Source organism: Elephas maximus, chromosome 5 (genome assembly GCF_024166365.1).
Source record: "Elephas maximus indicus isolate mEleMax1 chromosome 5, mEleMax1 primary haplotype, whole genome shotgun sequence".
In the NCBI taxonomy this organism is placed as follows: Eukaryota; Metazoa; Chordata; class Mammalia; order Proboscidea; family Elephantidae; genus Elephas; species Elephas maximus.
The window spans coordinates 151,570,030-151,591,887 of record NC_064823.1 but is presented as its reverse complement, the minus strand read 5'-3'; positions in this window follow the sequence as shown (position 1 = coordinate 151,591,887).

The window sequence follows — 21,858 nt, the reverse complement described above, 5'->3', positions numbered from 1 at the left end:
AAATGAGGATAATAATACCTGCCTTAAAGAGTTGTTATGAGATTTATAAGAAAAAGTCAATATAAAAACAATAATATACAATACAAAATATGTACAATAGTATATAACACATAGTAAGTGTTCAATGAAGTCCCAGGGTAGTACTAAGGGTTAACATGCTTGGCTGCTAACTGAAAGGGTAAAGGCTCAAAACCATTCAGAGGAAAGGCCTGGTGACGTACCTCCAAAAACATCATTCGTTGAAAACTCCACAGAACACTGTTCTACTCTGACAAACATAGGATGGCCATGAGGCAGAATCGAGTTTTTGGCAAATTTTTTTTAAGTACTCAACAATTGGTATCTACTATGACAGACATGATTCTGGCTATTTAATGATAATCACTACCACTAATTGAGTATTAAGTGAAAGGTAGTGAAAGGTCTCACAGCTTAGTTCAGGGCAGACAAATAAACAAGTCAGCATAAAGTACCATGACAGGAGTAGTTCAAGGTCTTTTAAGAATACAAAGGAAAGCCACTTTATCCAGCCTGAGCCAATCTGTAGACTTTATATTATCTTATCCAACCACATTGGTAACTCCATTAAAAACCCATAGGTATGTTATTATGGTCCCCATTCTCCAAGCAATGAAACTGAGGCTTAGAGAGACTAAGTAATTTGCCCAGGGCCACGCAGGTAGAAATGGTAAGAGTTGGAATCTGAATGTGGGTCGCTTTGACTATGCAAAGTAGATTCTTCAATTGTCTCTCAGAGGATGGTCCTGGGTCAATCAGTGGCAGATTCGGAGCCCTTTATCGAGGCTGTTACCCTACTTTACATGTCACTGTGTTATTGGTCTCGTGTGAGCCAGTATGGATGGTGATGGACAGCCTTAGCTGGCCCTGAGGATTAGTGCTTCTGAACTAGACTCCAGCTGCAAAATAACTCTCTCCTCCTTGAATTCCAAGGAAGCTGATGTATCTGAGTGTCACTTTTTAATCAAGGAGACCATCCATCTCCCGTTGTGATTTGATCTTTCTTGAAACAACAGCCACAGATCTCCAGGCAACACAGATATAACGCAGACAAAATGAAAACGGAGGAAGTAGCATCTTTCTCTCATTAATGGAAAAGGAGAAAACACACGGCTTCTGCCATGAGTGTGATAGGGACGTGTTATTTTTAGAAAAGAACATTTTGTGATTTTAGTTGTTTGATTTCTGAGAGGCGCTCTTTTTTAATTTTTTCAGTTAAGTTGCAGAATCAAAAAGGGGCAGTGGATAGAGCAAAAACAATCAGTAAAAGTACATCGAGCTCCTTCTCTGTGTAAGGCATGGAGGTAGAGACAAAGGGACTGTGAGGCTTTGCTCCTGCACTTTAGATGCTTAGAACCTGCTAACAAAGACCGTATAGATACGTACATAGTACAGTTCAGGAAAGAAGGCAATCTGTTCTATTGTAGTTCACAGGAGGGAGAATAGCTGGCGATATGAAAATTGTAGAGCCCGGGACTATGGATGGATGGAGTCGTTCATTCAGTGAATATTTATTGACCACTTTTCTGTATATAACGGGCAAAAAGAAAAAGAAGGTTGAATAAGACTTTGTCCCTATCCTTGATAAGTTCATAGTCCAGTGGTAGACACAGAATTATAAGCCAAAAAGTGCTGTGAAGTAAGTAATAGAAATCTGTTACCTGGGGCCACAGGAACAGTGGTGGTTCAGTGGTAGAATTCTCATCTTCCAGGTGGAAGACCTGGCTTTGATTCATGGCCAATACACCTCCTGCACAGCCACTACCCATTTCTCAATGGAGGCTTGCATGTTGCTATGATGCTGAACAGGTTTCGGTGGACTTTCCAGACTACGACTGACTATGAAAAAAGGCCTGGTGACCTACTTCCAGAAATCAATGAACGAAAACCCTATGAATCACAATAGTCTGATCCAAAACAAATCATGGCGATGACACAGGCCTGGGTAGTGTTTAGTTCGGTTGTACATGAGTACTCACGAGTCAGGGGGCCAACTCAATGGCAACTAGCAACAACAACAATGTGGGGCCAGCTTGGAAGAGGCAGTGAATTTGATCTAGAGGAGAAAGGGATCAGAAGACTTCATGGAAGAGAGAATACTTAAAGTTGGGTATTGAAGGGTGGGGACCAACTGACCAGAAGGAAGACGATGCAGTGTAATCCAGGCAAAAGAAGCAACACATACAAAGACATGGACTGGTGAGCTAGCGTGGTATGGGTGAACATCTGTTTGCCGCTGGGAATGGCGAGAACTTTGGCTTTGGAGGTCATCAAGAAATGAGGCTGGAGTGGTCACTGGGCATTCCCACATCTGGAGGCAATGTGGGAACCCTTAAAAGATTTGATATAATAGGGTGACTTGGTCAGATCTTTGTTTTAGAAACAAGGGTCTCACAGGGGCAGACAAATAAACAAGTCAGCATAAAGTACCATGACAGGAGTAGTTCAAGGTCTTTTAAGAATACAAAGGAAAGCCACTTTATCCAGCCTGAGCCAATCTGTAGACTATTTGGAAGACATGACATCAGCAGGAATTAGCGTGATGGAGGTAGGGTGACTTAAGGGGAAACCAAACAAACAAACAAAAAACAAAAACAACAAACTCACTGGTGTCAAGTCGATTCTGACTCATAGTGACGTTATAAGGGAAAACAGTCCTCCAAAAAGATGCCCTGGGAAACAGACTCCAGGCCCGTGTGGTTGGTAGATAGGGTGAGATGTGATATGGAGGGAGGGTGTTGACTGGATTCGTGTAGGTGAAACTGAAAGTCCTGCTCAACTTGAGACTTGAAGGATTTTAAGCAGTGTATGACCTGATCATATCTGCCTTTTGGAGAGAACATTCTGGCCACTGGGTAGTGACTATACTGGAGGCAAGCAAAAATGGAGAAAGAGGAATTAGGAAGAAGAGAGGATGTTTTGTACTGGCCAAGGAAGAGAGGATGGTGGCTTAAAGTAGGGTGGTTACAATAGAAATGTAGAAAAGTGGGTTAAATGAGGAGATAGATATTTAAGAGGTGAAAAAGATGGGACTTAATCATTGCTTGGGTGGCCTGTGATGCTGGGGAAGGTAAAAGGCCAGTGAAGAAGAAGGAGAAGTCATGGAAAACTGGAGATTGGTGGGGCCGTTCACAGAGATGTAGGAAGCAGGAGGAACTGCTTGGGGTCACGTAAACTGCATTATGGAAGCACAGATACGGATGCAACTTGTGTTTTCCGAAGCTGTGTGGGGAAGATAGAGGATGAGGGAGTGAGGAAGGAGAAAATATTATCTCAATTTCATAAGCACTAATTGAACTACTGCTTTTTTCAGGCTCTGGCTATATGCTGGGACCAAATTCCGGGACATTCTCAAGGAATTCTGCAGTCTAGTGAGAGAAGCAGAAGGCCACATAAATAAGTTTAATATAAAGTGTTAATGTGTTGATAGATCTATGCACCAGGTACTTGGAGAGGATTACTTAATCAGATAAATATTGACAAGCCCCTACTCTCTGCTGGGATGGTACTAGGTGCTGTGGACATGGCAGTGAGTAAGCCTAAGAGAAACATTTTATTCATGGAGATAATATCAAGGGAGACTCAATAAACAAACAAAAATGAGCAAAGATTGTGATAAGTACTGTAGTGTTAGTTTGGGTCGTGGGAGACACACACAAAAAACCTCAGTCAGTGATGGAAAATGAGATGGGAGCTTGAGGGGACTGGGGTAGCCATCTGGTCTGATGTTGTGGAGGAGAAAGGGAAAAAAGGAAGGTATAGATATTTTGGTTTCCTAGGACTGCAGTAACAAAATACCACAAAGTGTACGGCTTATAAGAACACATGTTGTCTCACAGTTCTGGAAGCTGGAAGTCCAAGGCAGGGTATGGGTCACGTTGGCTCCTCCTGAGGCTCTGAGAGAAATACCTTTCCATGCCATCCTCCCGGCTCTGGTAGCTCCAGGCATAGCTTGGCTTGCAGCTGTGTCATCACATGGTGTCCTTTCTCTGCCTCCCTATCTTTATGTATTTTCTCCTCTATTATAAAAACTTCAGTCATATAGCATTAGGGCCCACCCTACTCCAGTATGACCTCATGTGAACCTAACTGATAACATCTTCAAAGACCCTGTTTCCAGACAGGTTGACATTCACAGGTATAACGGTTAGGCTTCAACATATATTTTATGGGGACACAATTAAATCCATAGCAGTTGGGTGTGGAAAGGTCTCAAATTGCTGTGCGTTCTAATAACACTTCAGCGAAGTTGATGGGAGTCCCAAGCCAAAGTCACTGGTGAGAGGAGTTCCACGCCTGGCTTAGTGCCTCTGCTATGCTCAAACATTGACCGGGAGCAGCCATGGGACATGTGGCCTCAGTACTAAGTGTGAATGGATTTCAGAGTGCAGTAGCTGAGGCCCTTGGCCAATTACCTTCCTGGAAGTCAGAGGTTTTCAAGGTGCATTCTCTGGCCATCACATCTAAATTTGCAGAGAGAATAACCCGAGAGAGAGCATTTAAATTATCAGGGGTGACCTCTCCAAGAAGGTGACATTTAATCTAAAACCAGAGGATGGAAAGACGCAGCCATGTGGAAAACCTGGGAAAAGCATTCTAACCAGAGGCAACTGCAAGTGCAATGGCCCTGAGGTGGTATCTGAGGGTTCCTCAGGAGGCCAGTGTGGCTGGAATGTAACCCGAAAGGGACAAGAGTAGCAAATGTTGAAGTCAGAGAAGCAGGCAGGATCAGAGAATCCAGGGTTTTGTAAATCATTTTAGGGAGTTTAGATTTTATTCTAACTGCCAAGGAAAGCCAGTGAGGAATATTAATTTGGGCCATGGCGTGGTCTGACTTATATTTTAAGAAGACCACTCTGGCTGCTATGTGGAACATGGCTTATTTGCAAGAGTGGAAATGAGTTAGGAAGTGAGAGAGAATGAAGATTTACACAGACAAGGGGCACTGACCCAACCTGGGGTCACAGAGGAATGCTGGTGTGCCAAGAAAGGGGTTGATGGAGAAGAGGTCATCCGATCTGAGTCGTAAAGGAGGGGGTTAGGGCACCTTGCAGAAAAGAGGTGACATTTAAGGTGAAGTTTACTGTCTCTCTGAAGAAAAGAGCAACCTTTAGCCTGTTCAAAATTACTGGGCCAAAGCGGCCTTTAATTTAGTGCTTTTATAGGACAGAATATAGCTCACAAGTTACCAAGGTCATTCACAGGTAAAGAGTACTTAAATCAGAGAGACAGTGTAGTTCGGGAAAGGAGACCAACCATTTCTTTTTTTATGACAGAGAACATTAACTGAATATTTCCGAGGCTGAAGCAGGGAAACAAAAAGACTACGTAACTGGTAAAGAGAACCCTAGTCTTCCTAAGCAAGCTTGGCTCTGAATCCAAATGGAGATGCTGTGTACCACCTTGGGCTTGGTGGGCCCTGGGGAAGCTGATTCTCCATGGTATCTGAGGCTTGTTTTTCAGATCCTACTGTTTGCCACTTCTTTCTGTGTTTTAAAGAAACGTAAACCCTACATCTGCAATCACTGTGACCCACTGTCAACGAGTCGATTCTGACTCATGGGGACCCCATGTGTTATAGCGTAGATTTGAGATCCATAGGGTTTTTCTTGGCTGCAATCTTTAGGGAAGCAGATTGCCAGGCCTTTCTTCTGAGGCACTGCTGGGTGGGCTTGAAACACCAATCTTTCTTTCAGTAGTCAAGTGCAAACAATTTCGGCCACCTAGGGACCTTATCACAATGATACCAGGAACTAAATAATTGCAGATAGCTCTCCTCTTGACCTTATTGATTCTGACAGTCAGCTGTCTCATATCCCTTCTTTTCATTCCTCACTGGACCTGCCTTTGGCTTATACTTTTGTCACAGATTCTTAAATGATTTCCCTGACTCCAGACTGTCATACTCTACACAGCTCAAATCACAAAGTGGGTGGTGGGCTGTTGGGTAGATGCCGTCCACATACACTTTTTATTTATTTATATATTTTATTGTTTAAGGCTTTTTTTTCTGGAGTAAAATGTGAAAGTTGAAAAATACTCTGAAATTACGTGAACATCCATATTTCCAGTGTTTTTTTTTTTTTTGAAAATTCTATGTGGTCACACTGGTCCACGTGGAATAACCTACCACTGGATGGAACCGAAGAGCGGCTCTTCCTTTTAGCTCAGGCATCAGATTTCCCTGCAGTTTGTCATCATCCTTCCTCCTTTGGATTGCTTCAGACCCTCTTGTTGTGGTTGTTACCTGGCTGGCCCTAGAAGTTATTTGGAAGGTATTTCATTTCAAAAGCCTTAGTTTGCTGGCTCATTCTTCTAAAACACAAATCTGATCATGGCATACTCTTGTTTAAAAACCTTCTCCAGAGTCTGCTTACCTGGAGGATTAAGTCTAAACTCTTCAGCCTATCATCCTGATCTCGATCCCTCTGTAGAGCACCTTTTTAATCTACTTCCTCTCTGGACCCACCCTGAAATGTTGTGTATACTTCTGTCCTCTCCTGGAATGCCATTTCTTGTATTACTCACCTGGTGAACACCTATTCTTTAGGCTCAGCTCAAACATAAATCCCGCTCCAACTTCTGATCTTGTCTTACCTGCTGTTTCTCCACTTCCTTAGCACCTTGTTGCTGTTGTTGTTATTGGATGCCACTGAGTTGATTCTGACTCCTAGTGACCCCGTGTGACTGAGTAGAATTGTCTCATAGGGTTTTTTTCTTCTTTTTTTGGCCGTAGTCTTTATGAAAGCACATCACCAGGTCTTTCATCTGTGGAGCCCCGGGGGGGTTCAAACTGCTGACCTTTGGTTAATAGCCATCCCTTAACCACTGCACCACCAAGGCTCCTTAAGCACCTTGGACTTTTACTATGGCCCTTACAGCACAGTCCAGTCAATTCTGTCTCCTCCTCCAGATTGCATGGCCTTTGAGATTCTGACCATCTTTGCCTTTGGGGGCCTAATGTTCAATGAATGAACACGCCAAATTGGGAAGTTTTTTCTTCCATTTCTTTCCTAATAAAATGGAATAATAATATCTACTTTTCTATATCAGAAAATTATCACAGGAATCAAATGACAATGCCCTTTGAAAACATGTTAACAAAGGCACTTGGAAACTGCAAAGTAATATATGAAAGAATAGTGTTAGTATAGAAAACATATTCTCAATTTTCTTAATATTATTTAACTATATTATTTGTGCAGAGAATGGTGGCCTCAAAGGCAGGGGGCGTGGGTTACAGTTTCAATTAGTTGGGTGACTTACCGGTTGCCAGTTGCTGTCGAGTTGACTCTGACTCATGGCAAACGCCATGTGTGTCAGAGAAGAAGTGTGCTTCACAGGGCATTTTTTTTGTGTGTGTGCTTTAAGTGAAAGTTTACAGCTCAAGTTAGTTTCTCATACAAAAATTTATACACACATTGATATGTGACCCTAGTTGCTCTCCCTGTAATGTGACAGCACACTCCTCCTTTCCACCCCGGATTTCCTGTGTCCATTCAACCAGCTCCTGTCTCTTTCTACATTCTCATCTCACCTCTGGACAGGAGCTGCCCATTTAGGCTCATGTATCTACTTGAGCTAAGACACATACCCTTCACGAGTATCATTTTATGTCTTGTAGTCAAGTCTAATCTTTGAAGAGTTGGCTTTGGGAACGGTATTATTTTTGGGTTAACAGAGAGTCCAGGGACGATGTCTTCTGGGGTCCCTCCAGTCTCAGTCAGGCCATTAAGTCTGGTCTTTTTACTAGAATTGGAGCTCTGCACCCCACTTTTCTCCTGCTCCACCAGGGCCTCTCTGTTGTGTTTCCTGTCAGGGTGGTCATTGGTGGTAGCCGGGCACCATTTATTTCTTCTGGTCTCAAGGTGATGACGTCTCTGGTTTATGCGGCCCTTTCTCCATAGAGTTTTTAATGGCTGATTTTTCAGAAGTAGATCACCAGGTCTTTCTTCTGAGGTGCCTCTGGTGGACTTGAATGTCCAATCTTTCGGTTAGCAACTGAGCATGTTAACTATTTGCTCTACCCAGGGAATCTGCAGGATGACTTAGGGTATGTCATTTTGCCTCTCTAGATTCAGTTTCTATAGCAGAGTTTTGAACTTTTTAAGGTACTTGTTCTTTTTTCATTTTTTCTTCTAGTTTTCCTGGGGATAAGACATTTTTTGTGCTCTTGAAGACTCTCATTCTTCCACATTTGCTATGGTATATTAACCATGATGAAATAATGAATATGCAGTAATTAGTTTTTTTTTCATTAAATATACAAATGAAAGGCAATACCTATTGTTTGGTGCTGATTACTAACATTTCCCTAACATGAAATTGTTTCCATTATTTAATCAACATTAACAAATGAAAGTTTCAGAGATCAGAATCAAAAGATCTCAGCAGCTGTACAGTGATGCCTCAATCTCATTGAGTCTCTTGATTTATACTCACATGGCAACTCCATCTACCCCCAGGGCTGAGTGGGGGTGAGGGGGATGTGGAGGGAATGAGGAGTTTACTTGGAGGAGAGAAAGCTTCATCCTTTCCTTGCTTCCTAAATTCCAGCTTATAAGGTAGATTCACTGACTCCTGGTTTAAAATGGTGTTTGCTAAACACCCCTGGTATATCTTCTCCTCAATGTGCTGCAAAATACCTATGAAGGCTTAGAAGAATTATTGGTGGTGTTTAGGTGCCGTCCAGTTGGTTCCAAATCATAGTGACCTCTTGCACAACAGAAGGGAACACTGTCTGGTCCTGTGCCGTCCTCTCAATTGTTTTTTTATTTGAGCCCGTTGTTATAGCCACTGTGTCAATCCGTCTTTTTGAGGGCCTTCCTCCTTTTTGCTAACCCTCTAGTTACCAAACATGATGTCCTTCTCCAGGGACTGGTCCTTCCTGACAGCATGTCCAAAGTCTGTGGGACAAAGTCTCACCATCCTCCCTCCAAGGAGCGCTCTGGCTCTACTTCTTCCAGGACAGACTTGTTCATTCTTCTAGTAGTCCATGGTATATTCAATATTTTTAACCAACACCATAATTCAAATGCATCAATTCTTCTTCAGTCTCCTTATTCATCGTCCAGCTTTTGTGTGCATATGAGGAGATCTGAAAACACAATGGCTTGGGTTAATCTCACCTTAGTCTTCAAGGTGACATCTTTGCTTTTCAACACTTTAAAGAGGTCTTTTGCAACAGATTTGCCCAATGCAATGTGCCTTTTGGTTTCTTGACTGCTGCTGCCATGGGTGTTGATTGTGGATCCAAGCAAAATGAAATCCTTGACAACCTCAATCTTTTCTCCATTTACCATGATGTTGCTTATTGGTCCAGTTGTAAAGATTTTTGTTCTTTTTATGTGGAGGTACAATCCATTCTGAAGGCTGCGTGGTCTTTGATCTTCATCAGTAGGGCTTCAAGTCCTCTTTACTTTCAACAAGCAAGGTTGTATCATCTGTATAACACAGGTTGTTAATGAGTCTTCCCAGTGGAGTTACTGCGGGATGTGGGGGGCACATTTTGCACCCCCCCGAAACAAAGGAGTTAACACCAAAATGACCCCAGGATCTGTGAAGGCAGTGTTGGTGGTGGTGGGGAGGGGCCACCAAGGCAGTGGCAACACGAGGGTTGGTGTCACCTAGTGCTATAACTTTTTATCACACCCCTTTCCCCTTTCAAGCTCCAGTCAGGGTACAAGAGGCAGGGCTTGTCATCGGGCAGAGAGGAGGGTCTTCATGTCAGCTTAAGGGAGAGGGGAGGAGCTATGGAGAGCCACAGGGGGTGGGCTGGGAGGATCAGTGTTGTTGGGGAGCTAGGCCTTGTGGGGAGGTTGGGGGTGGGCTGGGCCGCTCTGTCTGCAGGGGCAGGGGGATTCACCAGCCAGCCAGGCCTACCCAGGGCAGAAGAGGGTAAAACTATGAGTTACCACACTGGGTGACACCAACCCTAGCAACGTCACTGAATCTTCCTTCTATCCTGATGCCACTTTCTTCTTCACATAGTCCAGCTTCATGGATTATTAGCTCCGCATACAGATTTATTAAGGATGGTGAAAGGATGTAATCCTGATGCACACCTTTTCTGATTTTAAACCATGCGGTATACCCTTGTCCTGTTTGAACAACTGCCTCTTGATCTATGTACAGACTCTGTATGAGCACATTAAGTGTTTTGGAATTCCCATTCTTTGCAATGTTATCCATAGCTTGTTATGATCCACAGAGTTGAATGCCTTTGCATAGTCAATAAAACATAGGTAAACATCTTTCTGGTATTCTCTGCTTTCAGCCAGGGTCCATCTGACATCAGTAATGATATCCCTCATTTCATGTCTTCTTCTAAATCAGTCTTGAATTTCTGGCAATTCCCTGTGGATGTACTGCTGAAATAGCTTCTGAATGATCTTCAGCAAAATTTTACTTGCATGTGATATTAATGATATTGTTCAATAATTTCCATATTCTCTTGAATCACCTTTCTTTGGAATGGGCACGAATATGGATGTCTTCTATTTAGTTGGCATGGTAGCTGTCTTCCAAATTTCTTCATACAGACAAGTGTGCGCTGCCAGTGTTGCATCTGTTTGTTGAAACATCTCAATCAGTATTGTCAATTCCTGGAGCCTTGTTTTTCACTAATGCCTTCAGGGTAGCTTGGACTTCTTCCTTCATTACCATTGGTTCTTGGTCATATGCTACCTCCTGAAATGTTTGAATGTCTACCAATTCTTTTTGGTGCAGCAACTCTGTGTATTCCTTCCATCTTTTGACGCCTCCTGCATTGTTCAAATTTTTGCTTATAGAATCCTTCAATATTGCAACTCGAGGCTTGAATTTTTTCTTTGGACCCTGCAACTTGAGAAATGCTGAGTGTGTTTTCCCTTTTGGTTTTCTAACTCTAGGTCTTTGCCCATTTCATCATATTTTACTTTGTCTTCTCAGGCCACCCCTTGAAATCTTCTGTTCAGCTCTTTTACTTGATCATTTCTTCCTTTCTCTTTAACTACTCCATGTTCAAAAGCAAGTTTCAGAGTCTTTTCTGACATCCATCTTGGGAAGAAGGACCTGGTGATCTATTTCTGAAAAAATTGACCAGTGGAAAATTTATGGTTAGCTTAAAAGAGAATGTCAACTAAAAAAAAAAAAAAGCCATAAAGTTGGAATGAAAAGAAACTGAAAGCCAGATACGGGAGGAATTTTTACCAATTTTAGGGACAATGGAATGGAGTGAAGAGCACCATCTACGGGCATGGGTGTGCTATTGGCAGCTTGTTCTGTGGAGAAGAGATGGGAAAGGCGCTTGTCCTTTTTTTATTATGTATTTCCTGAATGAAGGTAGGGGTTGAATGTTGTTGTTGGGTGTTGTCAAGTTGATTTCCACTCATAGCAACTCCATATGTCAGAGTAGAACTGCCACATAGGGTTTCCTAGGCTGTAATCTTTAAGGAAGCAGATCACCAGGTACTTTCTCCCACCTAAGGAATGGTAGTTTCGAACGGCATGCCTTTCAGTTAGCAGCCAAACACTTAACCATTGTTCCACCATGGCTCCTTAGGGGTTGAATAGTGTCCCCAAAATTCATACCCACCCAGACCTCAGGATGTGAGTCTCTGCAGGTGTAAATAAGGTAAGGATCAAGATGAGATTATACTGGGTTAAGGTGGGTCCTAAATCCAGTGAGAGTGTCCTTATGAGACACAGAAAAAAGAGCACAGAGAAACAGAGAGAAATGAAGGCTAGGTGAAGAAGGTCTGCTAGAGAGGGTATTTCTTATATAAGGACAACCGATTTTAGTCCGCAAGAGCACAGGCCCAGTCTTGCAAAATCTTCCAATAATTCAAGAGAAAATGGAAATATGGGTTTCATTTGAATTCTGCTACTTTTTTAGTGTGCCCTAATCTGTAAAGGTGCCCTGGTGGTGCAGTCATTAAGCACTTGACTGCTAACTGAAAGATTTGCAGTTCAAACCCACCAGCCATTCCACAGGAGAAAGATGTGGAAGTCTGCTTCTGTAAAGATTTACAGCCTTGGGAACCCTATGGGACAGTTCTACTCTGTCCCACAGAGCCTCTATGAGTCGAAATCAACTCGATGGCAATGGGTTTGGTTTGGTTTTTTGGTAATTTTATTTAAAAATGTTGTTAACCGTTTAAAAATGTGTGAGTCAGATTTTTCCCCTAGGTGTTCAGTTTGCTGCTTTCTGTATCTGTTCTTAGTGGTCACCCTTTTCTTGATTGTTCCCTTGCTTTGTTGGAGGCAGAGTGCTGGCCCCTTCCTCCTATCATTATTATTTCTTTTTCTACTTCAGAGAAGTATACTATGGACCACCAGAACAACGAGCAGGCCTTAGAAGAAGTACAGCCAGAAGGTTACTTAGAAGTGAAGATGGTGAGACTTCATCTCACTTAGTTTGGACATGTTATAAAGGATCAATCCCTGGTAAAGAACATTATACTTGGTAAAGGATGAGCACAAAAGAAGAAGACCCTCAGCAAAATAGATTGACACCATGGCTGCAACAATGGGCTTAAACATAGCAAAATCCTGAGGATGGCACAATATTGGGCAACATTTTGTTCTGTTATACATAAGGTCAATAAGGGTCGGAACCAACTCTATGGCACCTAACACCAACTTAAGAGAAGCCATTTTCAAAAACCAGCTGGGTGGAGACTGGAGGATGGGACAAGGAGGAGGCACTTAATGGCAATGATGCACAGAATCCTGAGATGGAAAAATGTACCCCCTGTACTGTTGGTGGGAGAGAGAAAGAGGAAGACTCTGGTGGCAGTACGTCTGGGAGGGTTAATTGTTATTTCCATATTCACCAACTGTTCATGTTATCAGAAATCCAGAAAGAACTTAGAGTTCAATCTATTAGAGACCTACTAGTAAAGCGTACTAGAAAGTGGAACTAAATTGGGGGCTGTGAGCATTCAACTGTTGTTAGGTGCCGTCAAGTCGGTTTCCACTCATAGTGACTCTGTGTACAACAGAACAAAACACTGTCCTATCCTGCATTATCATCGCAATCATTGCTATGTTTAAGCCCATTGTTGTAGCCATTGCGTCAATCCATCTTGTTAGAGGGTCTTTCTCTTTTTCGCTGACCCTCTATTCTACTGGTGGATAGTTATACATCTGGAAAGAGGAATTGACCAGAATGAAGTAAGGTCAAGGGATATTCATCCTTGAGACCTACTGGCACATGATGAGCCTTGATACAGCTTTTATTTGAGAGTGAGAAAATGACAAAACATGAAGAATACGAACCCCCAAAATGACAACAACCACAATATTGGAACTTTGAGCAATGATTACCAAAATTATTTTGAAAACTCAGAAGGACAAACTCTTGACAATTATCTGCTATAGGAACTGATTTTTTTTTTTTAAAGGAAAACTGGTGTTGACAAAGAATATTGAGTATACCGTGGACTGCCAAAAGAACAAACAAACCTGTCTTGGAAGAAGTACAACCAGAATGCTCCTTGGAAGCAAGCATGGCGAGGCTGCATCTTACATACTTTAGACAGGTTATCAGGAAGGATCAGTGCCTGGAGAAGGACATTATGCTTGGTAAAGTAGAAGGTCAATGAGAAAGAGGAAGACCCTCAATGAGGTGGATCGACACAGTGGCTGCAACAATGGGTTCAAGCATAACAAGGATTGTGAAGATGATGCAGGACCGGACAGCTTTTCATTTTGTTGTACATAGGGTCTCTATGAGTGGGAATCGGCTTAATGGCACCTAACAACAAAAACAACAACAACAGCAACAGCAAGTTTGTCATTTGGGCAATGAATATGGCAGACAAAAGAAGGATTGATTTCTTTGGATTATGGAGTAGGCGAAGAATATTGAATATACCATGGACTGCCAAAAGAGTGAACAAATCTGTCTCAGAAGAAGTAGAGCCAGAATGCTCCTTAGAAACAAGGATGGCTATACTCCATCCCAAATATTTTAGACATGTTATCTGGAGGGACCAGTCCCTGGAGAAGGACATCATGCTTGGTAAAGTAGAGGGTCAGTGAAAAAGAGGAAGACTCTCAATGAGATGGATTGACACAGTGGCTGCAACAATGGGATCAAACATAACAACAATCTTGAGGATGGTACAGGACCGGGTAGCGTTTTCCCATGAACTGGAATCAGCTCAACAACCAACAACATTTGTCATCTTTAAATAAGATGCAAGGAATTTTAACATCTTGGAAACAGGAGCAAAATGTTATAAAGAACAACAGAATAACATGTACAGGAGTTGGATAGTGCATGGAAGGGTTTCTAAACAACTTAAAGTGCAACAGCAGGATCACCGTTAGCATTAAAAAGCAGTGAAGAACATAAATGAGAGTATAGAAAATTAAATCCATGTTATAGGGGACACATGGATTACCAAAAGAAAGAACAAATCTGTCTTGGAAGACGCAGAGCCAGAATGCTCCTTAGAAGCAAGAATGGCGAGACTGTTCTTATGTACTTTGGACATGTTGTCAGGAGATACCAGTCCCTGGAGAAGGACATCATGCTTGGTAAAGTACAGGGTCAGCGGGAAACAGGAAGCCCCTCAAAGAGGTGGACTGACAGTGGCTGCAACAATGGGCTCAAGCATTACATCCATTATAAGAAAGGCGCAGGACCAGGCAGCATTTTGTTCTGTTGTGCATAGGGTTGCTGTGAGTCGGAACCGACTCGACGGCACCTTACAACAACAACAACATAGGGGACACATTTTAGAACTCTTCTAGAAGGTACGGAACACAGATTAAATGAATGAGAGATAGCATGTTTGCTAAGGAAGGCTGAGGCAGGAGATTTAACCCAGGAATTACAGGTGTTTTATTTGAAGGAGGAAAAACGCAGAATGAATAAAAGATATATTTAGGGAACATTTCCTACTTAAAGCAGATCTATCTACCTGTTTATATCTATCTATCTGTCTGTCTGTCTGTCTGTCTCTCTGCTTATCTATCCATCTGAGAATTGGTTCTTCAAATTCCAAACAATGTCAATGAAGCAACAAGCAAATAAACAAAAAGAAAAACATTATTGAGACATGCAATTACATGTATTTCTCCTTTACTTTTAATGATAAAAATTGTAAAATATTAAAACACTTCAGAAGATTATACTGTAAATAGTAAAATCTTCTCCTTGCCCCTCTGATCCTGCTCTCTAGAGCTACTAGGTCAGCAGTCTACTGAATGGCCTTTTAGATTTTCCCTTTTCAGGTACAAGCACCCACAAACATTTCTTAGTTTTTAAACAAAAGGAATATCATACTAAACATAGTTCTCCGTCTTATATTGTGGCTGTAGCTCCTTGTCAGGACATCAAACACTATTTCAATATTTGAAAGTTCTGCAGAGAAAGGCGTTGTACAGGTGTATGGTAATTCGTTCCACTAATAAGAAACATCCATTTCCTTTTTTTCCTACTACAAACAGTGATGCAGTGACTATTCTCATCTTTGCACACTTGTGCTAGGATATCTAGAGAATAAATTCCTTTTTTTTTTAATCGAGGTAGATTCACATACCATAAAATCAACCGTTTCAAAGTGAACAATTCAGTACCATTTAGTGTGTTCACAATTTTGTGCAACCACCACCTTCTGTCTAGTTATGAAACACTTTCATCACCCTAGAAGGAAACTCTGTACCCATTAAGCAGTTGTCTCCCAGCTTATCTCTCCCCTAAGCCCTGGCAACTATCAATCTGTTTTCTGTCTGTATGGGTTTGCCTATTCTGAATATTTTATATAAGCCAAATCACAAACTGTGTGACCTTTTGTGTCTGGCTTCTTTCATTTTGCATAATGTTTTTGAGGTTTGTCCACATCATAGCATGCTCCAGTACCTCTTTGTCTTTTTATGGCAAGAATAAATTTCTTGATGTATAATCGCTGTGGTGTAAAGTTTGACTCAAAGAAAAAGATGAAGAAATCCTGTAAGCATATTTAGGAAGGAACAAGAACCAGGAAGGCCTTCTGCTTTTCTTCTGTAGCACTGAATGTCCAAGTGTCATATAATAGAATTGTATCTGCCGAATATTTTAAGTGGGAAAAAAATATTGTGCCCTCCCAAGTAGTCTTTTGCATAAAAGAATTTATTCACTGATATACCAAGGCTCAGTCATCTACAGACTATGGGCCGGGGCAGGGGAGTAGAAAAGATTGAAAGACATATTTTATACTAAACCCAGACCCTTTATGCTCCCAAGAACTAATTACAAAGGAAAATCCTAAGAACAAGAAAGGCAGGACCTGAAAAGCCTGGTTTATCTGCCCTCACTCAATTTGCATCCCATGCTCGAGAATCCATTCCGTGCTCTGGAATCCATTCCATGCTCAGGAATCTCATGGAGATGCATACCCACATGTCTGGCTTGGGTCCTGCTGCGATGCTATCACTAATTCCTCTTCTCTTTCTCTGACTTCCAAGGGCAAGTGTTTCCAGAACCTTTTATTCACAATTCAGGTGGAATCCTTATCCATAATTGACGACCATTTTAAACAATAATTCCTGCTATTCTTTTCAAGCATTTGGCAATGTTTGCTAAAATATTGAAATGTTTAAAGCACCACTGAGAGAATTAATAAAAAAACAAAAACTCATTTCTCCTGTATAAAAAGAGAGCTGCAGAGAGCGATACACAATCATTTTCAATGTCACAGAACTCGAATAATGATTTTCTGTATCTTTAAAATTTGTATGGAATAGCCTGAGTTTTTGGTGAGAAATAAACCACCCACTAGCAGATACTATCTGTCATTAAGCCACTTTTTTATTTTATCTTCCATTTAGGAACTATGAGCATGTGTGAGTTCTTTATGATTAGTAGCAGCAAGTATGCCATTATTTCAGCCACATTAAAGTAAGTAGAAAAAGACTCTGAGGACGTAAACAAAAATAACCATCTCTGGTTATCATTAGTTACATACTCGATTATCATTATTTTTAAGAAGTCAGCTTCTGTGTATCTTGTTATTTCACCTGTACTTTTTTAGTCTTCTGTAGAAAGAAATTTGGTCTAATAAAAAGAAAGTAGGCAGTATTAAAAATAACCATGTTTAATTTTTATGTATCATAAGATCACAATTAAGAAAAAATACGCATATTATTCAGACTAGAGAAAAATACCAAAAATATTAACAGTAGTTATATCTGTATAGGGAGCCCTGGTGGTGCAGTGGTTAAGAGCTTGGCTGTTAACTGAAAGGTTGGCAGTTCGAGTCCACCACCCGCTACTTGGAAACCCTATGGGGCAGTTCTGCTCTGTCCTATAGGGTCGCTTTGAGTCAGAATCAACTTGATGGCAATGGATTTGGTTTGGGGTTTATATTTGGATAGAGAAATTAGGAATGGTTTTGTTTATTTTCTTTTCATATAATATAAACAGCCAGTACTGGTTTTAACTATGGAAAATAATTTAAAATAATTAAAAATTCTACATATAAAAAATAAATATTATGTTTCAATCAGTAGGATTGAAATTTTCAGTTAACTGCTTCTATGGGGGCAAGGGTTAATCTCTAGAGAATGGAACTTGACATAACTAAGCAGATTTTTAGGACTTGTGCCAAGATGAGCCTCAGGTCTCTAAACTGCTACAGACCCAACTCTTACATAAGCTGAGCATCTACATATAGGGGCTGCTTAGTAGTTCCCAGGGACTTACTTTAGTCATGTTAGTCACTCTGCTACTAGCTGCCAGACCACCAGACCACATGTAGACTCTACCTGCTTGGGAGACCCTACTGTATGATTCAAAGCTGCTGCCCAATCTAGGTGGAAGACTTGCTAATACCTGCTTCTCTGAAAGGCTGGGGCAAGTGGAGCTATGATCAAGGTAGGTAGAGCAGGAACTGTTCCAATTTTACCAAGGAGGAAACTGAGACTCATAGATGCTCTGGGGACCTAAGTGGAGAGTGGCAAAACCAAGAAGACCTGATCTTTCTTCAGACTTTAACACCTGCCATCCTTTTATTGTTGTTGTTAGTTATCATCAAGTCAGTTTTTTTTTTAATTAATTTTTATTAAGCTTCAAGTGAACATCTACCATTCCAGTCTGTCACATGTAAGTTTACATACATCTTACTCCGTTCTCCCACTTGCTCTCCCCCTATTGAGTCAGCCCTTTCAGTCTCTCGTTTCATGCCAATTTTGCCGTCTTCCCTCTTTCTCTATCTTCCCATCCCCCCTCCAGTCAGGAGTTGCCAACACACTCTCCAGTGTCCACCTGAGTTAATTAGCTCACTCTTCATCAGCATCTCTCTCCCCCCCACTGACCAGTCCTTTTCATGCCCGATGAGTTGTCTTCGGGGATGGTTCCTGTCCTGTGCCATCAGAAGGTCTGGGGAGCATTGTCTCCGGGATTCCTCTAGTCGCAGTCATACCATTAAGTATGGTCTTTTTATGAGCATTTGGGGTCTGCATCCCATTGGTCTCCTGCTCCCTCAGGAGTTGTCTGTTGTGCTCCCTGACAGGGCAGACATCGATTGTGGCTGGGCACCAACCAGTTCCTCTGGTCTCAGGATAATGTAGGTCTCTGGTTCATGTGGCCCTTTCCGTCTCTTGGGTTCTTAGTTGTCGTGTGACCTTGGTGTTCTTCCTTTGCCTTTGCTCCAGGTGGGTTGAGACCAACTGATGTATCTTAGACGGCCACTTGTTGGCATTTAGGACCCCAGACGCCACATTTCAAAGTGGGATGTAGAATGTTTTCATAATAGAATTGTTTTGCCCATTGACTTAGAAGTCCCCTCAAACCATGTTCCCCAGACCCCAGCCCCTGCTCCGCTGACCTTTGAAGCTTTCATTTTATCCCAGAAACCTCTTTGCTTTTCGTCCAGTCCAATTAGACTGACCTTCCTTGTATTGTGTGTTGTCTTTCCCTTCACCCAAAGCAGTTCTTATCTACTGATTGATCAATAAAAAACCCTCTCCCTCCCTCCCTCCCCCCTTTGTAACCACAAAAGTATGTGTTCTTCTCCGTTTTTTCTATTTCTCAAGATCTTATAATAGAGGTCTTATACAATATTTGTCCTTTTGCCTCTGACTCATTTCGCTCAGCATAATGCCTTCCAGATTCCTCCATGTCATGAAATATTTCAGAGATTCGTCACTGTTCTTTATCGATGCATAGTATTCCATTGTGTGAATATACCACAATTTATTTACCCATTCATCCGTTGACGGACACCTTGGTTGCTTCCAACTTTTTGCTATTGTAAACAGAGCTGCAATAAACATGGGTGTGCATGTATCTGTTTGTGTGAAGGCTCTTGTATCTCTAGGGTATATTTCGAGGAGTGGGATTTCTGGGTTGTATGGTAGTTCTATTTCTAACTGTTTAAGATAACGCCAGAGGATTTCCAAAGTGGTTGTACCATTTTACAATCCCACCAGCAGTGTATGAGAGTTCCAATCTCTCCGCAGCCTCTCCAACATTTATTATTTTGTGTTTTTTGGATTAATGCCAGTCTGGTTGGTGTGAGATGGAATCTCATCGTAGTTTTAATTTGCATTTCTCTAATGGCTAATGATCAGGAGCATTTTCTCATGTGTCTGTTGGCTGCCTGAATATCTTCTTTAGTGAAATGTGTGTTCATATCCTTTGCCCACTTCTTGATTGGGTTGTTTGTCTTTTTGTGGTTGAGTTTTGACAGAATCATGCAGATTTTAGAGATCAGGCGCTGGTCTGAGATGTCAGAGCTGAATATTCTTTCCCAGTCTGTAGGTGGTCTTTTTACTCTTTTGGTGAAGTCTTTAGATGAGCATAGGTGTTTGGTTTTTAGGAGCTCCCAGTTATCCGGTTTCTCTTCATCATTTTTAATAATGTTTTATATTCTGTTTATGCCCTGTATTAGGGCTCCTAGGGTTGTCCCTATTTTTTCTTCCATGATCTTTATCGTTTTAGTCTTTATGTTTAGGTCTTTGATCCACTTGGAGTTAGTTTTTGTGCATGGCGTGAGGTATGGGTCCTGTTTCATTCCTTTGCAAATGGATATCCAGTTATGCCAGCACCATTTGTTAAAAAGACTATCATTTCCCCAGTTGACTGACACTGGTCCTTTGTCAAATATCAGTTGCTCATACATGGATGGATTTATATCAGGGTTTTCAATTCTGTTCCATTGGTCTATGTGCCTCTTGTTGTACCAGTACCAGGCTGTTTTGACTACTGTAGCTGTATAATAGGTTCTGAAATCAGGTAGAGTGAGGCCTCCCACTTTCTTCTTCTTTTTCAGTAATGCTTTGCTTATCCGGGGGTTCTTTCCCTTCCATATGAAATTAGTGATTTGTTTCTCTATCCCCTTAAAATATGACATTGGTATTTGGATTGGAAGTGCGTTATATGTATAGATGGCTTTTGGTAGAATAGACATTTTTACTATGTTAAGTCTTCCTATCCATGAGCAGGGTATGTTTTTCTACTTAAGTATGTCCTTTTGAATTTCTTGTAGCAGAGTTTTATATTTTTCTTTGTATAGGTCTTTTACATCCTTGGTAAGATTTATTCCTAAGTGTTTTATCTTCTTGGGGGCTACTGTGAATGGTATTGATTTGGTTATTTCCTCTTCGGTGTTCTTTTTGTTGATGTAGAGGAATCCAAGTGATTTTTGTATGTTTATTTTATAACCTGACACTCTGCCAAACTCTTCTATTAGTGTCAGTAGTTTTCTGGAGGATTCCTTAGGGTTTTCCATGTATACGATCATGTCATCTGCAAATAGTGATAGCTTTACTTCCTCCTTGCCAATCTGGATACCCTTTATTTCTTTGTCTAGCCTAATTGCCCTGGCTAGGACTTCAAGTACGATGTTGAATAAGAGCGGTGATAAAGGGCATCCTTGTCTGGTTCCCGTTCTCAAGGGAAATGCTTTCAGGTTCTCTCCATTTAGAGTGATATTGGCTGTTGGCTTTGCATAGATGCCCTTTATTATGTTGAGGAATTTTCCTTCAATTCCTATTTTGGTAAGAGTTTTTATCATAAATGGGTGTTGAACTTTGTCAAATGCCTTTTCTGCATCTATTGATAAGATCATGTGGTTTTTATCTTTTGTTTTATTTATGTGATGGATTACATTAATGGTTTTTCTGATATTAAACCAGCCTTGCATACCCGGTATAAATCCCACTTGATCATGGTGAATTATTTTTTTGATGTGTTGTTGGATTCTATTGGCTAGAATTTTGTTGAGGATTTTTGCATCTATGTTCATGAGGGATATAGGTCTATAATTTTCTTTTTTTTTAATGTCTTTACCTGGTTTTGGTATCAGGGAAATGGTAGCTTCATAGAATGAGTTGGGTAGTATTCCGTCTTGTTCTATGCTTTGAAATACCTTCAGTAGTAGTGGTGTTAAGTCTTCTCTGAAGGTTTGGTAGAACTCTGCAGTGAAGCCGTCTGGGCCAGGACTTTTTTTTGTTGGAAGTTTTTTGATTACCGTTTCAATCTCTTTTTTTGTTATGGGTCTATTTAGTTGTTCTACTTCTGAATGTGTTAATTTAGGTAGGTAGTATTTTTCCAAGAATTTATCCATTTCTTCTAGGTTTTCAAATTTGTTAGAGTACAATTTTTCGTAGTAATCTGAAATGATTCTTTTAATTTCATTTGGCTCTGTTGTGATGTGGCCCATCTCGTTTCTTATTCGGGTTATTTGTTTCCTTTCCTGTTTTTCTTTAGTCAGTCTAGCCAATGGTTTATCAATTTTGTTAATTTTTTCAGAGAACCAGCTTTTGGCCTTGTTATTTCTTTCAATTGTTTTTCTGTTCTCTAATTCATTTAGTTCAGCTCTAATTTTTATTATTTGTTTTCGTCTGGTGCCTGATGGGTTCTTTTGT